This window comes from Protopterus annectens, chromosome 9.part0 (assembly GCF_019279795.1).
Source record: "Protopterus annectens isolate FY-2018-M chromosome 9.part0, PAN1.0, whole genome shotgun sequence".
Classification (NCBI taxonomy): Eukaryota; Metazoa; Chordata; order Ceratodontiformes; family Protopteridae; genus Protopterus; species Protopterus annectens.
Genome location: NC_056743.1, coordinates 193,953,408 through 193,978,600, shown reverse-complemented (window position 1 = coordinate 193,978,600; position 25,193 = coordinate 193,953,408). Strand labels below are relative to the sequence as shown.

The window sequence follows — 25,193 nt, the reverse complement described above, 5'->3', positions numbered from 1 at the left end:
AAAAGTATGACAATAAAGTGAAATTATGGAAGTTAAAAGTAAGTGAGGTTGATGGGAAAAATCAAAGAATGTTATAATACGACTTTACAAAAAAAATCTGGTATACTAATGGCAAGAATTAAAAGAACTTGAAAAAGGCAATAAAAGGCTGAAGAAAAGTTTAACTTTTTTTAATGAAGGAGAGGATTTTTTTTGAGAATTTTATTAGACAAGTTACCGGTGAGAAGGGAATATGAAATACAACATGGTGGAGAAACGAAAACGTGTTGAATATAGTGAAGAAGAAACAATGAAACATTGGTTTTTTTTGCACTGCAAAAAGTATAACGAATTTTGAGAAAAGCTTAAAAATTAATATAGATGGAAAGGATTTAAATGTATAAATATTAATATATTATATAAGAAGTATGATAAAGTAAAGAAAAGTGATATTGATAAATGGCCTAAGCACTGGTTGTATAATTATGAGTGCTGTGGAAAAAAATGTGAGAATTTGTTATATAACAAGAAAATTATCAATTACTCAAATAAGATGGTTGTGGAAGAAAGGGTAGGGTGATAGAGGGTAAATAAAATAAAAAGAATGAAATAAATAGTATTGTTTAGTTAAATTCTTTTGTGTTGATAACTTGTAAAAAAATTTCAAGTATGAATGTGTAAAAAAATTAGTATGTAAATAATTGATTTAATGTTTATATGGCATAAAATGAAAAGGGGAAGCCACTTTCACAAAGAGGTCAGTCACTAGTGGTGCGTCTCAGGGCTCTGTGTTGGGTCCTCTCCTTTTTGGCGTGTACATCTTGGGAGTCATGGCCAATATCAAGGGACTTTGGCTGACCAAGTTTACAGATGACTGCAAACTTAGTTCAGTCACAGAATCCATCCAAGACACTAACATTCTACAGGAAGGGCTAAAACAGACAAATGACTGGCACTAAAGCATGGTTTAAAACTCAATGCCAAGAAATGCGTAGCAGTACCCTTTACAAAGTCAGCACCCCAAGAAATTACCTCACTGATAACACATCCTTAAGGCCAGAACCAGTTGTTAGGGATTTGGGTAAGTATGTAGCTAGTAACCTGGCTGTAGACCAACATGTGTCTAAGGTAATAAGGAAATCATTCTATGTAACTCAACTTACAAGAAAGGTCATGGAATCTAGGCCCAAAGAAGTCATTGTTCTACTACATTTGACCCTCGTCAGGCCCATTGTTTAATACAATGTCCCCTATGGTATGTACCTGACCAGGCACATGCAACAACTGGAGTGTCCACAAAGGTTCCTGACAAAAGAAATACAGAACATAAACAATATGTCCTATGTAGATCACTTCAAAGCCCTATCTCTACGTTTCTTACACAATGTTGACAGATGATCTATGCCTGGCATACAAGGGCTCTATGGATAATTCCAGCTGACCTTTTGCATATTCACAAAAAGAACAGCGCCAGAATGACTCAATCTAGGGATTTAAACTTTTCTTGCAACTTAAATAGGACATGTTGGAGGGACAGGTATGTTACTAAGAGGAAACCCCCTTCTCTAGAATAGACTTCCCATCCACATGAAGCAGAGCTCTTCCCCAACCCAACTCAAGAGAAACTGGGTCTGGTGAATGAGAAATCGGAAATATACATCTTGTCTAGCAACTGTGTCTTTAATGGACAAAGGCAGCCTGTAAACCTTGCCCTAGCTTACATATACCCCTAAAATAACCTCTGCGGCCTAAAGCTCATGGACTATATTTGGCTAGACTTATAAAGGCTCTACTGGTAGTTACCCTAACACACACCTAACAACATATGAACGTAAATGCTAATAAAGCACCCCTACTCTTCTTGACCAAGAGGTGGCATCAGAGGGATGGCGCTGAGGTCAAAGTTTTCCAAGATGAAGGAGAAAGAAAGGAGAAGACTAATAGTTGAGTGATGCAAAATACTGAATTACTGCAGATTCTGTAAGAGAGGAACTTGTTGAGACAGAGTTAAAAGAAGGAGCTCTAGAAACTCCAGTGTTGGAGATGATGGATTGAGGTGAGCTGAATGCTGATGAGAAAGTAAGTTGGAGTACTATAGTGAACTGAGTATTGGGAGAGGTAACACAGGAGGTGTTGCCAGGTGAATCAGGAAAAGGAGCTGGATTACTGGAAGATGGTGACAGCAGCTTGGGGTATGCCTGGCCAGAGAAGTAGCTGGTTTTACAAGCATGCTTGGCCAGAAGAGTAGCTGGTTTTAAAATCATGCCCCTGCAACAGAGTATAGTTGTGAACAAGAAAACTCCTTCATATAAAGAAATGGCAAATACTGGCAAGAAATATGCTGTGATTAAAGCTGAAAGAAGACAAGGACTGATGCGAGGACATTAAAAAACGACATAAAAGAAAAGACCTGTGGTTAGATTCAAAACAGAGAATAGTGATACTGTTAAGAGGTATGAATTTAAGGACAGTATTATTTTATCTTTGGGGTTTAAAGAGTAAGGACATAAGGCCACCAATACACTTAGAAACAGAAGTCCTCTGTGAGGTTACTTTTGAAACTTTGGCTTTACCTGAAAAATGTACGAATAAAGTAGAAAAAGAGCTCATTGGTACCAAGGAATGGGTATACTTTCCAAAAACTGAAGAAAATAAGTGTGTGATTTAGAAAGCTGGAACTTGAGAATGAGTTAAAGACTTTTTCCATCTGAATTAAAGTGCATGAGGTTAATGTAAGATGAAATAAATGTTTGGACAGGGGGTGGAAGGTATGGGTGACATATGTGCAAGAGGGAAAATATAGCACATTTCAAAGATTTTTTTACAGTAAATGGGAAACTGGGAACAGTGAAGTGCTGGTATGAACTTAAAGCAGGCTTTTTGGAGGCAATGTGAGGCACTTGGTGCAAGACTAATAAAAAAGAAAATGTAGTCAGGGCTGGAAAAGGTGACATACGACAAAAAAGTGTAGGTCTAAGGGTAGACAATGCAATGAATTTGTGCATTTTTGGTTCAGCTATCCTATACTAGAAAAATAAAGGTTAATAGAAGAAGAAGAAGAACAGAATATTTAGAAAATATCCTACTTCTATAACTGAAGTTATTCTTGGAAAAAGTAATACAGGGAAATACCTGAAGAAGAAGAAAAAGTAACTAATATGGGGAAGACTGAAGTGAATGAGGTAGGAAATGGTTTACAAAGAGAAAGTATTTTAGTGCAAGATAAAAAGAGGGGTCAGTTTGCAAAAGATTTGGTCTTGATGCAAGTGACTTACTTCAGTGTAAGCCTGTCCCTAATCTCAAAAGACTTGATCTTGGTCTAAGGCCCATCTATAAAGCACCTTACACCATACTAAGTCACTTATTCAGACAGCAAATCTTTTGGAATCTGGAACCAGATATGCAGGACTAGGAAGTAGAAGAGGGAAAATCTGAGAAAGGAGAAGAACAAGAAGAAAATTATGACAACTCAAAAATAAAAAATGAAAATAAGAAAAATGCAAAAAAAAAAAAATGAAAGGGATGAAAAAGGAATATTAGCACTAAATGTGAATAAAATTCAAATGATATTAGAGGTATGGTAGTGACTGAATGGTGTAAAAAATAAATATGGAGAGTAAATGCTTGTCACATGTATGTTGTTGTCTTTCGGCTTTTCCCGGTTAGGGGTCGCTACAGCGGAACTCCGGTCCCCTAATGATTGGCAGTAGATTTTGATTAACGCCGAGGTGCCAGCTCAACGTTCAACCTTCAACGAAGGCACGCTCATTTACGCATGTCTTTCGAACGCCCACCCAACCACGGGGAGGACATGCAGACTCCACACAGAAGGCACTCCCCGCACTCCAGCAGAGAATCGAACAGGAGAACCTCTTGCTGTGAGGCAACAACGCTACCGCTGCACCACCGTGGATGCTACATATGAGATGTATAAAGGAATTTGAAAGGAAACCAATTCAAGGCAATGTGGGTTAAAAAGATTATATGGTCAGTAGGGAAGTAATAACTGTTCATGAACAGGATTTTTTTTTAAAGAGAATAGAAAAAGATACTGGATGTTACTGTTAGAACTTGGAAGACTGATGGTATGTGATATAAGCAAAAGGGAAAATGTGTAAGGATAATTGTAGTTTATCCATATATCAGTATGGAGAAGAAGAAAAAAGATTTTTGAGGAACTTAAAATATTCGTACTATTAAATATGTAAATTGTTATTATGGGAGATTTCGACTGCAATTTGAGAAAGGGCAGGGGGAAAATAACACATTCTAAAGTAGTAAGAGAATTTATAAGATATGGATAGTTGAAAATAAGGGAAAATGGATGTGAAAAAGCACACCTTTTAGAACTGAAATACATTATGAGGTGCATTCAAAAGATATGAAAGAAAACAAGTGGGATAGAAATTACTGAGTTTTCAGATCATACAATGGTATGGGCTAGAACAGGGAATGACAGAGAAGAAATAAAAGAAGGGAAAGGAATAAAAAGACTAACTGGAGATATTGCTAAAACAGAAGAAATGAAAAGTGAACATAAGATTTCATGGGAAAAGCATACAACAATGAGAGCACAAAAAGTGAACATAAGATTTCATGGGAAAAGCATACAACAATGAGAGCACATTATGAAAAATGGACAGAGTGGCAGCGTGCTTATAAAATAAAATACAAGAAAGTACTTTTAATTGTAGAACAAAGACAGAAGCAAAGGAATAGGAGACTATATAATGGAATTATAAAAAGCTATGAAAAGAAACAGAACTATGTGGTGAAATAAAGCAAGAAACAGAGAGCTGTGTGAAATTAATAGAGTCAGAACAGTGATAAAGCTGAAACTGTAGTCAGGTGCACAAATCCAATAAATACAACTCCAGACAAACGCCAGATACTTTAATAAAACAACAAAGCTTTTGGATTACAAATCCTTCTTCAGTGTTAGAATACCTATACTGAATTCTAAAACCTTAAATAGTCAATTAAACAGTCACATGATAACAGCCAGCCTATAAACACAAAAATATACAATAATCATTTAATTATTTTAAAATTGTTTCTATGTATAAAAAGTATATATTAAATATGCATAATAAAATTCATAAAACCATTCATTATCTTATTTCTTTCTGCTTTTTAACTAATATTGGTTTAATAGTCAGTGCATTATTTAGTCCTGGTTTCATATCATTTCCTTAATTGACTATTTCAGGTTTTAGAATTCAGTATAGGTATTCTAACACTGAAGAAGGATTTGTAATTCGAAAGCTTTGTTGTTTTATTGAAGTATTTGGCGTTTGTCTGGAGCTGTATTTATTGAAATTAATAGAGAAAATATCAAAAACATACTGTTTAGACAAAGTTTTTTTAAGGCAAAAAAGTTTCACCATTTTTTGAAAGGGGTAAAATGCGAGTAGGAAGAATGGATGCAATGTTTGATGAAGAATACAATATTAAATATAAGTAGAGAAAACTGAAAATGGGATAAGTTTGTGGCTAGAATGTATGGAAAGGAAATAATACAAGTAATAGGAAATATAAAAAAATCTACAAACTTTAAGAATTCTTTAGAAAAGAAGATTAATATATAACTATTGGAAAGATACAACAAAAAGGAAGAGAATAATCAGCACAAATAGATTAAGTTATGAATATTATAAAGAACTGAACTGAAACGAGAAATTAATATCCTGTAAATATTAAATGGATGGCTAGAAAAAGGAATAAGAGATGAAGGAATTTGTGTTAGAATAATTAAGTTTATATGGAAAAAAAGATGAAAGAAAGAAAATTTGGAGACAAATAAAACAGAGAAATACTGAAAAATACAAAAAACATGTAGAAAGTTTTGGATGATATAATTTCATGAAAGTACAAATAAGCAACTGGACTGATATTCCACAGCAGGAGCTGTTAGTTGAAATGGCACATCATGTGTATGCTCCAAACCTGGTTATGAGAAAGAAACCTAGACCTTTAATAGAAAAGATGCAATTCTACTAACAGAAGGAGTTGATTCTGACAAAACTGTGGCAGAAGGACAAAATACTAAAGTGGGAGACAGCAGAGTGTTTGTGGAGAATGACTACTCATTGTATATCAGACAGAAGAGGAACAAATTCATTCCACTCTTCAGGGAACGTCAAGATGCAGGTGTGAGATTCCAACTGCTATACCCAGCTGTCTTCGAGGTATTCTTCTCTGAAGGGACAAAATCATTTTTTGATGATGTACATGCTAAGGAGGAAATACAAAATGTTTTCCAACAAAAACTGAGCTGTGAAACAGAAGGAGATTCTGCTTCTTGTTCTTCTGGTAATAAAGACCACAGAGAGACTGTACCTTTAAAACCTGTTCCATTGTTTCAACAGAAAATATTGGAGAGAAGGAAGGAAGCACAAGAGTTGACTAGAAGAACTGAGACAGGATTTGGGAGATGGAGATGAAGATGACCAGTAATAAAACTAGTAACTTTAAGTGAGATTATATTCAATAATAATACTTGTGAAATATGACTGAACAAGAAAATCTGGAAATACTGGACTTTTTCAGAATCTGTTAGATTTGTGGGAGACTCTAAAGTATATGCAGTAATTTGTGTCATTAATGTTCAGAAAAATGCTTTGGGGAGAAAGTTAATTGTAAGTAAAGAAAACATTGTCTTATTAATAGTACAATTATTGTGGTGTATGGTTTTCTTTACATGCTATACAATAAATTTTCTCAGTTATTTTTAAGTGCAATGGGGATTGTAAATAGGTGATGATGTGCCCCCCCTTTCTCCCTTCCCTCTTTCTTGTTCAGTTTTAAGAAATGTAGGCACTGCAATATAAAAAAAACACCTTGTAAAAAAAAAAGCATGATGAAAAAATAATGTGCTTTTTCTCATTCTTGCATGGGAGAATGACTGGTTTAAGGAACTTAGATTGATTTAGTAACAAGTTTTAAGAGAAAGCAAGTAATGAAAAATACTGAATATTATGAGGCTTTTCTTCTTGCAAATTAATGTATGCTTAGTAGCAATTCTGTATGTGGACTTCATGTCTCCATGGAAACAATCCGATAAAGAGAAATTAACTGTTCAGTTCTCAAGTCTCCATGGAGACAATCTGATAATGAGAAATTGGTTACAGTCTGGTGGAGAGAAAAGTACAGTTGTGTACACTTACCATAAATGTAGATGTTCGAGTGTATTCACTGTTGCAGTCATTACACTTGGGTTATCCTGCTGGCAGGCTACCCTCAGTCGGCCTTAATTCCAAAGTCTAGGTCCGGCGTCAGATGCTGTCACCTCTTCCCTGATGTCAGAGCGCCAGGTGTATAAAAGATGCAGCAGACACCATTTTCTTCAGTTTTTCTTGCCCCAGATGTCAGGTGCCCTCAAAGGGGGAGGCTAAAAGCTATGCCAATAAAACAAGCATGCACCAAAATATATTATACCTTCATCTACAAGCAAATACACCACACAGGTTGTATAGATTAGAGAAGTACAGATAAGTTCCAGCAAAGAAATGGGGGATGGTAACCTGGACTGCAACAGTGAATACACTCGAACATCTACATTTATGGTAAGTGTTCACACCTGTACTATGTTCTTTGTGGTTCACTGTTGCAGTCATTACACTTGGGTTGAATCCCAAAGCTATGTATGGGAGGCTGGAGCTAATATAGCATTTTGGAGCGGCTTTGAGGCCCTGCAGAACTGCAGTGGCAAAGCCTGCCCTGGATCTAATGTAGAGTGGTAAATGATAGTGCTTTGTAAAGGTGTGCACTGAACTCCAGGTAGCAACCTCTAAAATGTCTTTGGTTGGTACTCCCCTGAGGAAGGCTGCTGAAGTGGCTGCTGCTCTGGTTGAATGTGGCCTAATGCCCTTAGGCACTGGCTTGCCATGTTGTGAATAGCAGAATCGAATGCAGTGGCCTATCTATTTAGAAATAGTCTGTTTTGAAATAGCCTTTCCTTGTGATCCTGTAGCATATGCCACTAGTAGTTGCTCTGTCTTTCTGAAAGATTTGGTTCTGTTCAAGTAGAAGCGTAGTTGTCTGTGTATGTCCAAAGAGTGCAGAATTCTCTCCCCCTTATTCTGTGGGTTTGGATAGAAAGTAGGCAGATGAATAGCTTGGTTAAGGGCCACACTGGACACTACCTTAGGCATGAATATCGGGTTTGTCCTCAGAGAAACCCTGTCTGGGTAAAAAACGATAAAAGGTTCCACAGCCATGAGTGCCTGTAGCTCTGAGACTCGTCTTGCAGAAGTTACTGCTAGGAGCAGAGCTGTTTACCAAGATAAAAACTTTATATCAGCTGTAGTGGCTGGCTCAAAAGGAGGCAGGGTGAGTTTTTCCAAGACAGAATTGAGGTCCCATGCAGGTACTGATGATCTCCTTGGAGATTTTTTTGGCTCCTCTGAGGTACTGCCTTAACAAAGGATGAGAAAAGATTGGTGGGTCTGTATTGTAATGAGCCAAAATGGCAGAGGCATGAATTTTTATTGATGAAAAGGATAGGCCTTTGTCCAGCATCTCAGTTAAGTATTGCAAAATCTGAGGAATATTTGGTACAGCTGTGTCAATTCCTTGTGCCTGGTTCCAAGCACAGAATCTCTTCCATTTTCCAGCGTAAGATTTTCTGGTACGAGGCCTTCTGGCCTCCAAAATGACATCCATCACAGCTTTAGTGAGAGGCGCGTTTTTCATGACTACATTATCTGCCATGCTGCCAGATTTCAGGTCTTTAGCTGGCTGTGCAGGATCTGATTGTCTTGTTGGAATAGTAGATGAGGTATTTGAGGCAAGGTCCAAGCCGGGCATTGAGACAAGTTTCTTAGAATTGGATACCAGTACTGGCGGGGCCAGTCTGGGGCAATCAGTATCATTTTTGGCTTCTCTTGTCTGACCTTTAGGAGTACCTTGGGGAGGAGAGGCAGTGGAGGAAAGGCATATACTGCTAAGTTTTTCCAGCTGAAAGATAGGGCGTCCACTTTCCATGCTTGTCTGTGCAGAATCCTTTTAGTTGGTAGTTGTGAAGAGAGGCAAATAGATCTATCTCTGGGCATCCCCATTTCCTTGTTATCATGCTGAAGACTTGTGGATCCAATTTCCACTCGTGGGGATCCATGAGGTTTCTGCTTAGTTAAATCTGCCAGAGTATTTATCTTTCCTGGCAGGAATTGTGCCTGCAGATGTACTTGGTAAGTCAATGCTGTGTCCCACAAAGTCATGGCTAGTCTGCAAAGGGGGTACGAATGAGTCCCTCCCTGCTTGTTTATACACCACATGACCGTGGTGTTGTCTGTCTTTATCAGTAGTTGTCCCGGATGAAGTAGGTCCTTGAAGGCTGTCAAGGCATTCTGAGCAGCTAGCATCTCTTTTTCATTGATATGTAGATGCGTTTGGTTTGCGGACCATGTGCCTTGAATACACCTTCCTGCCATGTGGGGCCCCCAGGCATAATCTGATGCATCCGTTGTTAATGTTTGCCTGGCTGGGGGTGAAGTGAATGGCTGCTCCTTGTTCTGGTGAAAAGCCTTCACCCACCACTGAAACTCCTTTTGCAGGCAGGGAATGAGGGTAATAATTGTTTCCAGACTGTGGCAATGTGGAGTCCAAACACTTTTTAGGTACCATTGAAGTTACCTCATATGCAGCCTCGCATATGGAATTAGTAGAATGCAGGATGCCATGAAAACCAAAGCCTGCAGAATTTTTCTTGCAGATAACTGAGCCTTTGTTGCTAACAGGTTGAAATAGGTAGTCAGTTGTCTTTGTTTGTCTGGTGTGAGATAAGCCATCTGGGCAGTTGTATTTAAGCTTGCACCCAGGAATATTATCTCTTGAGAGGGTACTAGTTTTGATTTCTTTTCGTTGACTGTGTACCCTAGGCCTGTTAGAAATCTCTTTACAAACGCCAGATGCTGTAGTATAATGTCCTTGTTCTCTGCTTGAATGAGGCAGTAGTCCAAGTAAGGATATATTTGTATTCCTCTTTGTCTGCAGAATGCAATTACTGGTGCCAGGCACTTTGTGAAGACCCTGGGTGCAGTAGATAAGCTAAAGGGCAGTGCAGAGAATTGGTAGTGCATTGAGCCAGCCTTGAATCTGAAGTATCTTCTGCATGTTGGTCTGATTGGGACATGCAGGTATGCCTCTTTTAGGTCTAAAGTCATGCCCAGCATGGGCAGAAGTTGCTGTAGAGTCAACATTTTGAATTTTGGTACATCCAGAAATGTGTTTAGAATAGATAGGTCTAGTATTGGTCTTGTCCTTTCTTGGGACCAAGAAAAGTCTTGAATAAAATCCTTGTCCCTACTCTTGCTCTGGTAATTGTTGAATGGCCCTCATGTCCATGAGGGATGAGACTTGCTTTTGTGCCTCTGCCCATTGATGTTTTGGCAGGTTTGGCCAACCGCTTGTCCTTGGCAGGGTATGGAAGTGAAACTTGCAGCTTTGTGACACTATGTCTAGGATCCACTTGTCCTGGGTTATTATATGCCAATTTTGAGAAAAAAGTGCTAGTTTTCCCCCTAAAGGTGCTGCCAGAAGATAAGTGCTTGGTGCAGGCAGGGGGAAGTCATTGGGACTGTTTCCTGTATGGCTGGGATTTGTCTTCTCCACTTTTGGAGGTAGAAGCACCCAATTATTTAGACCTGTACGAACCTTGGGGCTGGGATCTGCCTCTTGGGCATCTGTATCTGCCCCTTTGTGGTCTGTCTGACACTGGAAAGGACCAATTCTTTGTAGGCTAGTGTCTGCTAAATCTAGGTGGCTGTACCTGTAAGAAATCCTTAAACGTTTGCACAGCTTTAGCTTTGTCCTCCATTTTCTTTAACACCTCTTCTGCTTTAGCACCAAACAAAGTATCATGCTGTAATGGAGCATCTAATAATTTTGCTTTGACATGATCAAGCAGATTTTGTTCCTTTAACCAAGCATGCCTCCTGATGACAGAACCCATAACTGCGGCCCTGCAGGAGGCCTCCAAAGAATCAAAACCACATTGCAAAGTATGCTTTCCAACTTGTTCAGCTGCATGCAATAAATCCTGCATTTCTTTGATTTCTGCACATTCAGAATTTATCAACATTTTCTGTTTAATCAGTGACATAATTATTGGTGATATTTGAGCATATGAAACTGATAATTTAAAGCTCTTATAGCCAAGGTAGCAGAAGTGTAAATCTTTTTTTCCCCCATCTGTCCAATGCCCTAGAATCCCTGTCTGAGGGGGTAGGCTTTTTTGCAGTGGAAGCCTTGACCCTTTTGGGACCCTGACAGATTATTTCTGGGTCAGCAGCAGGGTTTTTGAAAAGGAATTTATGAGAGTCGGGAACCCTGTAGTATCTGTCCGGCTTAACAGGAGCTGGAGGTAAGGAGTCAGGGGTCAAACTGGACTCTGAAAATACATTGTCTACAATGTCTAACACAGGTGGAATAGCTAGGGGCCTGTGCTGTGGTAGTAAAAGGAAGTTTCTGAGCCTTTTCTTAGATTCTGAAAAATCTTGCCTCTCCCAGTGAAAATGTTCCCTCATGGTATGCAAGGTTTCCCCAAAAGAGTAATCCACAGGAGGAGAGGCTGAAGGGATAGATTCTTCAGCATCAGAATCCTCATAGAGAGGAATTGAGTATTCCTGATCAGAAGAGGAATCAGATGAAATGGAAACCTGATCTGAAGATTCATATTCTGTCTCTTGCCTAGGCCTTTTATCAGGAGGGGGATGGGAACTCCTAATCAAAGTAATTAGGTCTTCGGCCATTTTGAGCATCTGTTTTTTGGGCATGGAGGCCTGTCCATGAGGCTGTTGTACTTGTTTCTTTGTCTTTAAAGGTGCTTTAGTGTTTGCCTTTGAGGCTGAAGTCGTTTTAATGTATAATTGAGTAGGTCTGAAAACACCCTCAGAAGCTGATGCCTGCTCAGCGGCTCCAGACCCATCTGAGGGAATAGTCTCCGAAGGTCCAATACTTTGATCTTTCAGCGGCCTAGTCGACTCCACGTGGGTGTCGGTAATGGCCTGGGGGTCTAAAGTAGCGAGCATCAAGGGATGTGAAGGCGTCTCACTGAGAACCGGGGAACTGGCGACTGGCTTAGAAGAAGCCTCGTCGTCGGTTTTCGACTTCAGATGCTTGTCCTTTTCTTTTTCTTTGCGTTTCTTGTGAATTCCGGTAGTCGGATGGCTATCCGACGACATCGTATAATGAAACCTTTTGCCAAAATAGTGTAATGCAAAATCGTACCGATGCTTAATAGTGCGTTGGTTAAATCTAGCACAAAACCGACAACTAGCAACATCGTGGTCAGGGCCTAGGAAAGGAATACAGTAAGAATGAAAGTCCTTATGAGGTATTTGCTTCCCACAAGAAATACAATCATTAACTTTTTCTGACATCGGTCTGGACCAAGAAAAAAGTTTCCCCAAAGGGGTACTTAGCTTTTGAAAAAGACTTCGGATCTGAAATTCGAACACGAAAATCTCAGGAGTCGGCCGACCGGCACTTGTGAACTGCTTATGCTTCGGCCACCGCACGGCAAGAAAGACTCTGACGTCAGGGAAGAGGCGACAGCAACCGACGCCAGACCTAGACTTTGGAATTCAGGCCGACTGAGGGTAGCCTGCCAGCAGGATAACCCAAGTGTAATGACTGCAACAGTGAAACACGAAGAACATCTGGCTGGAGAAAAAAGAAAAGAGAAGCTGGTTAGGAGATAATGTTCTCCGAAAGCATTCTGAGGTTTTCCTAGCTGGGAGAGCAAAGAAGATAAGACAAAACCAGTTAGCACTTAGTAAAAGTACAGGCTGCACCATTCATCTAAGCACTGATAACCTTTCTTTTAGGTTAAGTCATGTCTGGAGGGTGGCTGTCAGTTTGGGACATTTGCTATTATTAGGAGGGTAAAGCTTCAATATTTTAAGATATACATAGTTTTGTGTGTTAGTATTAAATTAATAGCTTTTAAGGGGTATTGGGGGTTTGTTTGGTTGTTTTTTTTAATAAACAAAAAGTTTTGTAAGATGTGACACAGGCTCAAATGGATATGACAAGAAACAACTATAGAAAAGTTCACCCTGCCAAACAATGTAAGCATATAACACAAAAGCTGGAACTAGACATTTAACAAAAAAGGTGTTATCTAATAAAAGGTGGGAATACTAACTTTTTAGTCCAATGATGCTTTCTGTAATGTCTAAGTGTCAATGGTCTCAGATAAATACCAAAAAGAAAAAATAGTGAAGCATATTTAAAAATGTAAAGTACAAACAGTTATGTTTTAGGAGACACACTTGGAAAGAACTGAAAATGTTAATTTGATAAAGAAAGGTTTTCAGAATCGCTATTCAGCAGAATATCTGGGCAAAGGAAAAGAGGAGAACTTATACTAATTGCAAGTGGAGTTCCAATAAGAATAGAAGACAATAAAAAAGATAATAATGGCAGATGTGTAGTGCTAAGAGGCTACTGGCAAGGGAGGAAGATTACATTATTAAGTATTTATATTCCACCTAAAACTGCTATAATGGAGTTTAAGGAAATTCTGGGAGAAATAATCAGTTTTCAGCAAGGAATATTACTTAAAAGTGTGGAGTGGAATTTGATTTCCAGCAATTAACATGGATCTCAGGGATGCGGATGGGGGAGGGCAGAAGGGAAAATATAACAAAGGAGGGTAGATTTCTGAAGAAGTTAATGAAAATATTTGGCAAGGAAGATGTGAATTTAGTAATAGGAGTTCAGAGTAAATTTACATATTCCCCAAGATACAAAAACTGGGCTAGGTTAAAATGAATTTACATTTCACAGGAACATGTGCATTTACTTGACAGTCTTGATATGCACCCAATAACTATTTCAGATCATGTGCCAATGATAACTAAAATAAAGACACACAGTGATGAAATAAAAATGAGACAATGGCACTTTCTCACCTATCTGTTGAAGAGAGAGGAATTTAAGAAATAGGTAGTGGAGATTATTCAGGAGCTATTTGAAAGGATAGAAATTACTTCTGAAAATATAGGTAGGGTGTTGGATAAAATTAAGGTGGAGTTTAAAAACAGGGTGGAAATACAAGGACGCTATGGTTAAAAAGTAAAAATAATTAGTTAGAGGGACTGACAAATGTTAAAGTATTGCAAAATAGGGTGAATCACACAGAAGAAGAGGAGGATCAAATGCAGAACGATAACTAGAAAATAAGGAATTACCTTGATAATATACATGAGCTTAGAAAGACTGCTGTTAGGCAACTGTTTTTTGATAACACTACAGCATAATGACTCAGGCAACAGAAAGTAGAAAGGACTGTCACCAAGCTTAGGGAGCCTATAACAAGGAAGGTAACAACAGATCCTGTAAAGATGTTTGAATTATTTTAGAAATTCTATGAAAGTCTGTATAAAGGAGAGAAATATGGAAAACAAGACAAGATACGAATAAAAAACGTTTACAGAAAAATTAAATATGCCAGTGTTGGAGGCAGATCCGCGGTGGTGGTGTTGAGGTAGCATTGTCGCCTCACAGTAAGACGCTGTCCGGTTCGATTCTCAGCTAGAGCGTCTTCTGCATGGAGACGTGCGTGAATGGGCGTTCCTTCGTTGAAGGTTGTGCATCAGAGCTGGCAACTCGGTACGTAAAAATCAACTGCCAATCATTAGCGGACAGGAGTTCCGCTGTGGCGACCCCTAACCGGGAAAAGCCGAAAGACACAACAACAGTGTTGGAGGCAGATGAGGCTCAATTACTAATGGTTAGGTTAGGAGGAGATGAGATAAAAAATTGTGATGTATAACCAATCTACAGCAAAGATAATGCAAAAACTGAAAAAATGGAAACTTTGTTATATGGATATGGACAGTAAGATGCAAGCAGTTAAAATGTTTTTAGTCCCATTAGTCTTATATACAGGTAAGGCACATTTTTATCAACCAGAGGAGAAGTTGTGATAGTAATTAATAAAGAGGTGAAGTACTTTATCTGGGAGGAGAAGACAGCAAGAGTCAAATGGGATAAACTTATTCTTCCAGTACAAAAGAGCAGATTGGGATTACCCAATCTGAAGGGGTACTTCAGAGCTACACAGTTAAAGCTCCTGTAGAAAACTATAATTCAAAGTGGAAAGGGATGATGATGAAATGGGGGGGGGGCTCAAGAAACAAGGAGAGACTAGGATTTTGGATGAGGGACCTTTAAGAAAAATAACAATAATCATACAGAATATTACATCTATAAAGTAGCACAAAGTATCCTAAGAACTAAGCCAACATGGGAATGGCGAAAGGTGAATGTGCCGATAGGGATGACTGCAACTGGGGATAGAGACAACAGGCAAGAGTGGGCTGGAACTTACTAGAGAAAACTAGCAAAGTAACCAAAGTATTGGGAGCAAATAACTACAGAAGATGACAGAATGGGAATACACAAAGAATTTATTTGGATTGCAGGTTAGAGATTACCTTCCCTATCAAGGATAGATAACAGAGTGTAGGCAAACATAAAGAAATAGAGGGCCCTAAATGAAAGACCAGCTCTGGTAGAGTTTTTAGTATAATCTAGAGCAGAAGTTGCCATTAAATACGGAATAATTAGTAGAGAATACAAAATATTGCATGACAACTACAAGAATCAATCAGAGGAGGTTAGAAAGGAATGGAAAGAGATATTGGATAAGCAATTCACAAAGAAACAATGGGAGGTTATATGTATGTCTCCCAAATATCCATCAAAATCTAAAAGATTTAGGATTTTTGCTTGGAAATGTTTATAGATATTTTTATATTCCAAGTAGACTACAGAGATTTTTCCTCAGGTAGACAGCAAATGTTGGGAGGTGTGACTGAGAAGAAAGAGGTAACTGGGAACATATTTTCTAGGAGTATGGTGAGTTGTCGGACTTAAAGGATTCCTTGTGGGATAAACTGTCAGAGATGATTGGTGGGCAGACTGGTGTAACGAGGGAGATGATTTTTCAGAGCTATGATACAGAATCAGAACTGCCTAGACATGGTAAGGCATTGTTGTGGCTATTTATGTTGGCTGCCAAAAAAGCAATTAGTAGAAAATGGAAGTCAAAATCTAAACCAGCTATACTAGAAGTAGAGAATATAGTAACACATATACAACAACTAGAATTGAGATATTTAGAAAAGGGTAGGAGCAAATTACATAATAAAAAAATATGAATTGTGGGAAAATACATACATGGGAGGAATAAGGTTTAACAGAAGCCAGGACTTAAATTATCTATGTAATGTTTGCTTGAAAATGATTGGGTAGATTATAAGTGATGTATAATGTTTGCAACTGGGAGTGTGTCAGTATGGTTTGTGATGTAAAATTCTTGCAACTAGGATTGTTAGTGTGGTTTGTTTCATTTACACAAATGTGTGATTTCCTACATCATAAGTGATGGTTCAATAAAGATGTTCATTATGTAAAAAAGGGTAGGAATTGAATAATGCATGTACTGTTGCTTAGCTTGCAAGATACATAGCAATATATGTGAAGTATAATGTTTGTAAACGTGAACTTGTTAATACAGTTTGATTACTTTTATATAAATGTAAATTTGCCTATGTCACAAGTGATAATTAAATCTTCTTCTTTCGGCTGCTCCCGTTAGGGGTCGCCACAGTGGACCATCTGTTTCCATTTCTTCCTGTCATCTGCATCTTGCTCTGTCACACCACTCACCTGCATGCCCTCTCTCACCATATCCATAAACCTTACCTTAGGCCTTCCTCTTTTCCTGTTACCTGGCAGAGTCATCCTTAGCATCTTTTTCCCAATATACTCTGCATCCCTCCTCAGCACATGTCCAAACCAACATAATCTTGCCTCTCTGGCTTTGTCTCCAAACCTTCCAACCTGGGCTGACCCACTAATATATTTATTCCTAATCCTGTCCACCCTCGTCACACCCAGTGCAAATCTTAACATCTTTAACTCTGCCACATCCAGCTCTGACTCCTGCCTTTTTGTCAATGCCACTGTCTCCAACCCATATAACATAGCTGGTCTCACTACCCTCTTGTAGACCTTCCCTTTCACTCTTACTGGTATTTGTCTGTCACAAATCACTCCTGACACTCTTCTCCACCCATTCCATCCTGCCTGTACTCTCTTCTTCACCTCTTTTCCACACTCACCATTACTCTGAACTGCTGATCCCAAGTATTTAAACTCATCCACCTTTGCCACCTCTACTCCCTGCATACTCACCATTCCTCTATCCTCCCTCTCATTCACACAAATATATTCTGTCTTAGTCCTGCTGACCTTCATTCCTCTTCTCTCTAGAGCACATCTCCACCTCTTCAGGGTATCCTCCACCTGTACCCTACTCTCACTACAGATCACAAGGTCATCTGCAAACATCATAGTCCACAGGTACTCCTGCCTGATCTCATCTGTCAACCTGTCCATCACCACTGCAAATAAGAAAGGGCTCAGAGCTGATCCTTGATGCAATCCCACCTCTACCTTAAACGCATCCATCACTCCCACCGCAGACCTCACTGCTGTCACATTACCCTTGTACATATCCTGTACCACTCTTACGTACTTCTCTGGCACTCCCGACTTCCTCATACAATACCACAACTCCTCTTTAGGCACCCTGTCATATGCTTTCTAAGTCCACAATGACACAATGCAACTCCTTCTGACCTTCTCTGTACTTCTCCATCAACATTCTCAGAGCAAATATCGCATCTGTAGTGCTCTTTCCTGGCATGAATCCATACTGCTGATCACTAATCATCACCTCCCTTCTTAACCTAGCTTCCACTACTCTTTCCCATAACTTCATGCTGTGACTGATCAATTTAATCCCTCTGTAGTTACTATAGCTCTGCACATCACCCTTATTCTTAAAAATCGGTACCAAAACACTTTTTCTCCATTCCTCAGGCATCCTCTCACTTATCACAATATCACAAGTGATAATTAAATAAAGATGTTTAATAAACACAAACAAAAAAAGCTAATGGGAGAAATAACTTTAAAGCAGGGTATACTTAGTTCTAAGAGGTGAAAGGAATTTAGTTTGCAGTAGTGACGGAATGTCTGAGATCTTGGAAGTCAAATTATAACTACAGAAGATAGATTTTTAAAGAAGTACATGAATGTATTTGGCACAAAGAATGTTACTTTAGGAGCAGCAGTTCAGAGGAAATTTGCAGATTATTCTCTAAAATACAATAAATGGTCTAGAATGGACAAACTATTTATCACAGCCGCATACATATTTGGTCTAAAGTATGGAGACCCATCCAATAACAATATCTGACCATGCAGCTGTCAGACTTAAGATAATGATGCAACTAAAATAAAAAAAAGGTACTGGTCTTTCCCCACATGTTAATTAAAATAGGGAAGCAAAAAACAGAAAAATCCTGGAAGAACACCGCTGGATGCTTCAAGTAGTAAAAATAAGAACTTTTAATAAAAGCTGGTACAAAACAGATAAGCGCTTTCGGGTTGGTAGCCCTTCATCAGATGAATAACAGACATCAAAACTCACAATTTAAACAAAACATCTTCCAATCAGCATCTAGTAAAAAACCCGCCTATTTTTCAAGGTGGGTTTCACTGGGATGACATCATTAAGACCCGGCCCCCTGTGGGCCATCAGCTGTATAATCCATCTAGACTCAATTAATTCAGTTAATTGTTTGATGTCTCCACCCCTTCTACCCAAACTAACATTAACTATAGCCCTAAAGCTAAAATTGTGTGTGGGATTATCTTGAATATGTCTAAAGAGAGCATTGTGCTGATCACTGTTCCTAATGGCAGATAAATGCTGTAGGATCCTGACCTTAAACATATTGTTGGTTTTGCCCAGATAAAAACAAGGGCAAGAACCACAATTGGCCAGATAAACAATGTCCTTTGTTCTACATGTAGCCCTGGCTTTTAAAGAAAAGGTTCTACCTGAGACAGGATGCAGAAAAGTAGTGTCCTTATTGATAAAGGCGCAGGCCTTACAGGTACCAAAAGGTACCGTGCCTGCTTGTGACTTAAAACTCAGTTTTTTGGAATGATACTCTCCACATAACAGATCTTTTAAGCTCTTGTTCTTCCTATATGCAATACAAGGGCTAGATCCTACTAAACCCCTAATCCTATCATCATTTACTAGAATGTTCCAGTTCTTTTTAACAATCTCACCTATATCATTAATGTTACTACTGTATGTGAACATTACTTTAGGTTTAAGAATATTGGTGCCATTCTTAGAAGTTACATTATGTTCATCTATGGGACGATGCAGCCAAGGTCTATACATGTTTCCCCTTGTGTTTACTACCTTCAACAACCTTGTTCACCATATCTCCCCTATAACCTCTTTCTTCAAAGTAACCTCTCAATTTACTCATTTCCCCTTCGAAACAGGAATCCTCAGTACATACTCTTGAGATCCTGCCTAGTTGTCCTTCCACAATGTTGGGGAATGTATACCGTGGAAGCATGCTATCAAATGAAAGGAGAGTATTCTTCCAACACTCCTTCCTATATATACCAGTGGAAAAACCTGTTTCAGTTTGTTCTATGGTGACATCCAAAAAATCTAACTGAGTATAGGAGGTACTTTTAGTAAATCTGAAAAACGTGGTGGTTGAATGTAGGAAAGATATAAACTCATCCAAGCGAGCTGGCTCCCCCTCCCACAAAATAAACACATTATCCACAAACCTCTTATATAGCTTGATGGACGGTAGCCAGATTGTGTTGTTGAAAATATATTGATTTTCCCAAAAGGAAAGCACTAAATTAGCATGTGTCATCCCAGTGAAACCCACCTTGAAAAATAGGCAGGTTTTTTACTAGATGCTGATTGGAAGATGTTTTGTTTAAATTGTGAGTTTTGATGTCTGTTATTCATCTGATGAAGGGCTATCAACCTGAAAGCGCTCATCTGTTTTGTACCAGCTTTTATTAAAAGTTCTTATTTTTACTACTTGAAGCATCCAGCGGTGTTCTTCCAGGATTTTTCTGTTTTTTGCTTCGCTTGTGTGTGCCTTTGGAGGAACCATTTCAGCACCTAGCATTGATTATTGGACTTAATTAAAATAGGGGAAATTTAAGAAATGGGTAATAAACAAAATCTAAGAGTTATTAGGGCAAAAAGAAACTTATTCAAAAGGACTGGTTAGGGCATGAGATAAAATAAAAGTTGATTTTAAAGCTATAGTGTTATTAAGGGAGAAACAGAAAAATAATAAAAAAATATGTGAAAGGTTTGGCAAAAGTTAAACTGTTGTAGACTAGTGTGAAGCTTAAAGAGCAAAATGTGGAACAACTGTAGAGTGCTAATAACAAAATAAGAGAACATCTAGAAAATGTGTGAGTTCAGGAAAATTGCAGGTAAATGTTGTTTTGTCACAATAATCCCAGAAGATACAAATGTTTATCACAAAGACGTAGGCATCAAAGTGGAAAAAGCTGTGGCAAAAATCAGGGACTTAAAGGGTTCTAGTTATGATTTTGCTAACCGTGATCTACCAAGATAGGCAAGACTGGAGTAAATACTGTCTTGCCATGACAAGTTTCTCCACTGCAGATGTAGTCATGAGCTAGTCATCTAGATAGGGGACTATTTTATCCTTAGAATACTTGTGTGAGCTATGACTGGTGCCATGCACTTGGCAAACATCCAGGGGCTGTGGTGAGTCTGAAGGGCAGAGCTCTGAAATGGTAATGACTGGCTCCCACCGGAAAGCACATGAATCTCCTGGACAATTTAGCTATTTTTACCTGTAGGCAATCATCTTGGAAATCCAAAAAGCTCCTCCTACAAGCACGGAAAGATGGATTGTACCATGGCTATCCAGAAAGACTCCTCCTACATGCACTGATTCAGAAGATTGAGGTCTAGAATTGTTCTGAGTTCATGAGATTTCCTGAGTACTGAGAAATCTGAAGAGTAAAATCTGGATCCTCTTTGGTCTGGTAGGACCTCTTGGATAGCTCTTTTTAAAAGGAAAATGTTCACTTCCTGGTAGGCCATCCACTTCTGACACATTGCATTAAGGGAGGATGGGATGGTGATTTTGGGGAATTTTTAAAGTGATACGGCACAGACTCTGATTATTATTCCACTGAACTACATATTGTGTAATGGTCAGCCATACAGACAGATACAGTAAAAAAATGTCACCAGATGGCCGCCATGGAGGGACCAGTCGAGCAGCCATTCAGGGTTTACACTAATGGACCCCTTAAAAGGGCCCTCTGAGCCCTTGCTGGTGCAGAACATCTCTGGCAGTAATTATATGGGAAAGACCCTCTACCTTGGAATCCTCTTTCATACTGCTGCTTGTGCTAGGACTGTTGGTAGTAACAAAAACAGACATTTTTGTCACTCTTCTAGTTTGTCTGAAAGGATCTCTGAGTAGCCAAAACTCTAATCCCCAACAGCAGTGAGCATCTTGCAGCAGTTTATCATGAACTTTTTGTCCAAAATAAGATGTTTCCTTAAAGGAGGTATTGGTAAAAGTCACCTTAAAGTGTTCTACAAAGTCTGTAAGATGTAGCCAGGCCTGAGACACAATTTAATTCCTAAACCAGCCAATCTGGCTGCCCATCCACTGTGTTATGTAATGAACATATGGGCAACAAGGAAATTGAATTAAAAGTAGACATCTGGGTCTCTAGCTACTTCTGAGGGTCTTCAGTTGACAACTGTTTCAGAGTTTCCATAGTTTTGTCTGCTAGGTCCCTCTGAAATCTTAGCACATGCAGTAAGTTTATCTTTCTGATGGAAAAAGTACTTGAAGCATACTCACTTTCCAAGTCTATCCATCATCCAGGATTCTTTATTGGGAGGATGTCTAGCTTGAGGATTACCTGGGACCTCACATTTGGTGGGTACTGACACCATAATGGAATCAACATGGGACCCTTGCTCCAGTGTTGCCTATCCTTGGGGCTGTGCAACACTTTGCCAGGTTTACATGGTATGGGCACCACTAGGCCTGGCTCCCGCCATGCCTTACAGCAGACCATATGGATGAGTTTGTTTGGTGGGGGTGAGCACCTATACGTTTTTTTTTTTTTTTTTTTTACAGGATTTCTTCTTAAGGGGAGGTGAAGGACAACAGGCCATGATCATCACTGTCTCATCACTTCTTGGATTTCACCAAATGTGTTGTATTCAGAAGGGGACTGGGGGAAGCCTCCCTTTATTCCAGACCCATGTTTGGAGGGGGGCTATGAGGGGAGTCTGTGCAATTCCATTTTCACTACCTCTTCATAGAAGGGATCGGAGGGATTGGTGGCTAAAAGGTCCTCTGTCTTTAAGTGGCAAGACTCCCCTGTCATGTACTGATTCAGATGACTGAGGTCTAGAATAGGTCTGAGGTTATGAGATTTCCTAAGCACTGAGAAGTCTCAAGAGTAAATGCAAGACCCTCTTTTTCTGGTAGGGCCTCCTGGTCAGCTCATTTTAAAAGGAGATTTTTCACATCCAGTTGGGCCATCCGCCTCTGACATGTGTCAATAAGAAAGGACGGGATGGTAGTTTTGCTGTATTTTTAAAATGGTATAGCATAGCCTCTGGATATTACTCCCATGATCTGGAAGGTGTAGCCAGGTTATGCCTCAACAGTGTCTAGGGGTGGATTTGGCAGAGTAGGTGCCGGAACATGCAGTAAGATCAGATATGCTCTCCTCTGCCTAGGTATTGGCCACATCAGTTCTGATCATGAAAGCTGGCCACTGTCACCAACAACTCCGGTGCTGAGGTAACCAGGGAGGTCTTCAGCAACAGAGAGTCAAATGCCAACAGTATCAATGTTAACAGCACCCCCAAAATTGGCAATGGGCACTCAGTAACAATCCCTATGGGCCTAGACAGGATTGGTGTCCGCACCCGAGCCAGTGCCAAGGGCATCAACATCAAAGCACCTTGGCAATGGATCGCTCGCTGGTTCTGAAACTCCCAAGTAACAAACAAAACATGGCCCAGGACAGCAACAGTACTGAAAGAGGCCTGTGGATCTTCTTACACCAACCTGGACACAGAGGGGGTCGAGAGAATAGTAACTGAAGTTGAGTCTTTACCATTGCTGACATCACCTTGTTCCAATACAGCTGTGTGCAGTTCTAGAAGGGCGTACAGGAACAAATAATACAGCTAATGTGGGATGTGAGATAAGGAAGTGGGAAAGCTCCTGCTCTGAGTTGAAGCATCCTACTCTACTCCACAGAGTCTACAAGTCTCAATGAATCCTGTTCTAGTGGAAAAGCAGACCTAGGAGGCATAACCAAGGTGAAATGCCCAGGGCAGGTTGAAAAAGTAGCCACATGCTTAAGAACATCCGCAGTTACAGCTTTTCCAGGATGAGTGTGTCACTATCATTGTGTTTTCATTTTTCTTTTTTTCTTGGAGATCAGGCCTGTGTCCTTACTGCTGATCCTATCCTTCTCCTTCTTGCTAGGCTGGACAGATTTATGAAGTCCTTTTAAAACTAGCTCCTGGACTATATGAAGAGAGATACAACTGAGCATGCATCCAAGGTTGGTATGCAGCTAGTCTTGAGCAGCATCCTACCTTCCCCAAAAACAAATGATAGACTATAACAATCTGCTTATCAACTGGTGTTACTCCATTAAGGTTCAATGTTAGATGGCTTACAGTCCTACTCGCTTCACCATATGGACAGTCTGCACCATTTACCTTGGGTCTTCATATATGGGGCAAGACTTTCAGCACTTCTGTATGCCTTTTTCAGGCCAATAAGCCTGCTTCATCTATCTACCTTACAAAACTAAACCATGACACTATAAAAGCTGCTCTACTCAACATTCGAAGCCTCAACAAGAAGCTGCCCTATTAAGAAACCTTCATGTCATTAGAAAATATTGATATCTGGGTTATTAATGAAATATGATCCCAGTGCTGTGACAGCACACCATCCTTACCAGGACTCAGTGTTCATCAGTCATTTAGATCCTCTTTTGATGATGTGTCTGTGTCCACTGGTGGTGATTCCATTTTTCTCAGTGAGCCCATCACTCCAAAACCTGTATGTTTAAGACACTGAACTCAAACCTTTGTACATCTTAGTAACTACAAACACCCCCTACCACATTCTGGTCAACTACAGAACACCTCCATGTCTCAGAACCTATGAGGCATATTTACGCAAGCTTAATTCCCTTAAAATTATGCTAAACACTATTTATTTTTGGTATTTTAATTACTTGTGTATTAATGGAATCACTTGTGTTACTGCTAACACACATGCTTAGTGCTTCTTAGACTTCACCAATGCATTCTCACTAGATCAGATTGCACTTTCCCCTACTCGAGGCTCCAATGTCTTGGACTTGACCATTACAAATACCATCACAAATATAGCCTTTTGTGCTCTACACCTACAAAATGTGGTCAAGTCTGATCACTCTACAGTGATCTTCATTATTAAAACTCAGACCATACAAAGATTTTACTATTTTCACAGACTTCTCCAAGGCCAATTTACTTCAATTGTAGGATGAGCCAAGAAGCTTTAGGAGACCGCCAAGGATCCAGTAGCAAATACAGCTACATTTGCTGACAGATTCTATTCTCATCTTAACACATGCATCAAGACTTCAGTCCTGATTTGTAGCAAATATAGCACCAAGTTTAGAAATAAACCTTTTTGTTGGAACCCCAGCATGAACACTTTATAAAACAAAAGGAAAATAAGACTAAAAAAAATTCTCTCCCAAGGAACAAATTGAAAATACCTCACAAATAAACTCAGGAAGATGAATAAATAACTTGTCAACAAAATAAAATCTTCCAAGACTAAGTATGATCTCAGAATTACCACATCTAAAACAATGAGTGAGAAGGTCACTGAAAAACCAATCAGTAAAAACAAAATGAAAACTCCAGCAAAGCTAGAACTTCCGATAAGTGACCTCCCGAAGCTCTTGTACCAGAGGCACATGGGATATATGCAAATAATCCTTATGAACATCAGGTGTTTCAGCTAATTGGCAATTCTGAATGCCCATTACTTTTTTAGTCGTTTTAATGGACAGTTTCAGGCCAATAAAGACAAACCCCACTAGCTGAGGATATGAATATTTCGGCCTTGTTATGACCTCATCGGCACAGCACAAGCAGAGTGTTTGACTAAGCATTAGAAACACAGGGCTGTTATACCCAGCTGATGTCTATTATCATTAGGGTCACTGCAAAAATATCCCAAACAACAAACTAAAAC

At 39.3% G+C, this 25,193-nt stretch overlaps 1 protein-coding gene across 1 annotated transcript in view; it reads right to left on the bottom strand.

Moving 5' to 3' along the window:
* USP47 (ubiquitin specific peptidase 47) overlaps nucleotides 1-25,193 on the bottom strand; it is a 3,572,488-nt gene that overhangs the window by 1,068,726 nt on the left and 2,478,569 nt on the right. The window lies entirely within an intron of this gene.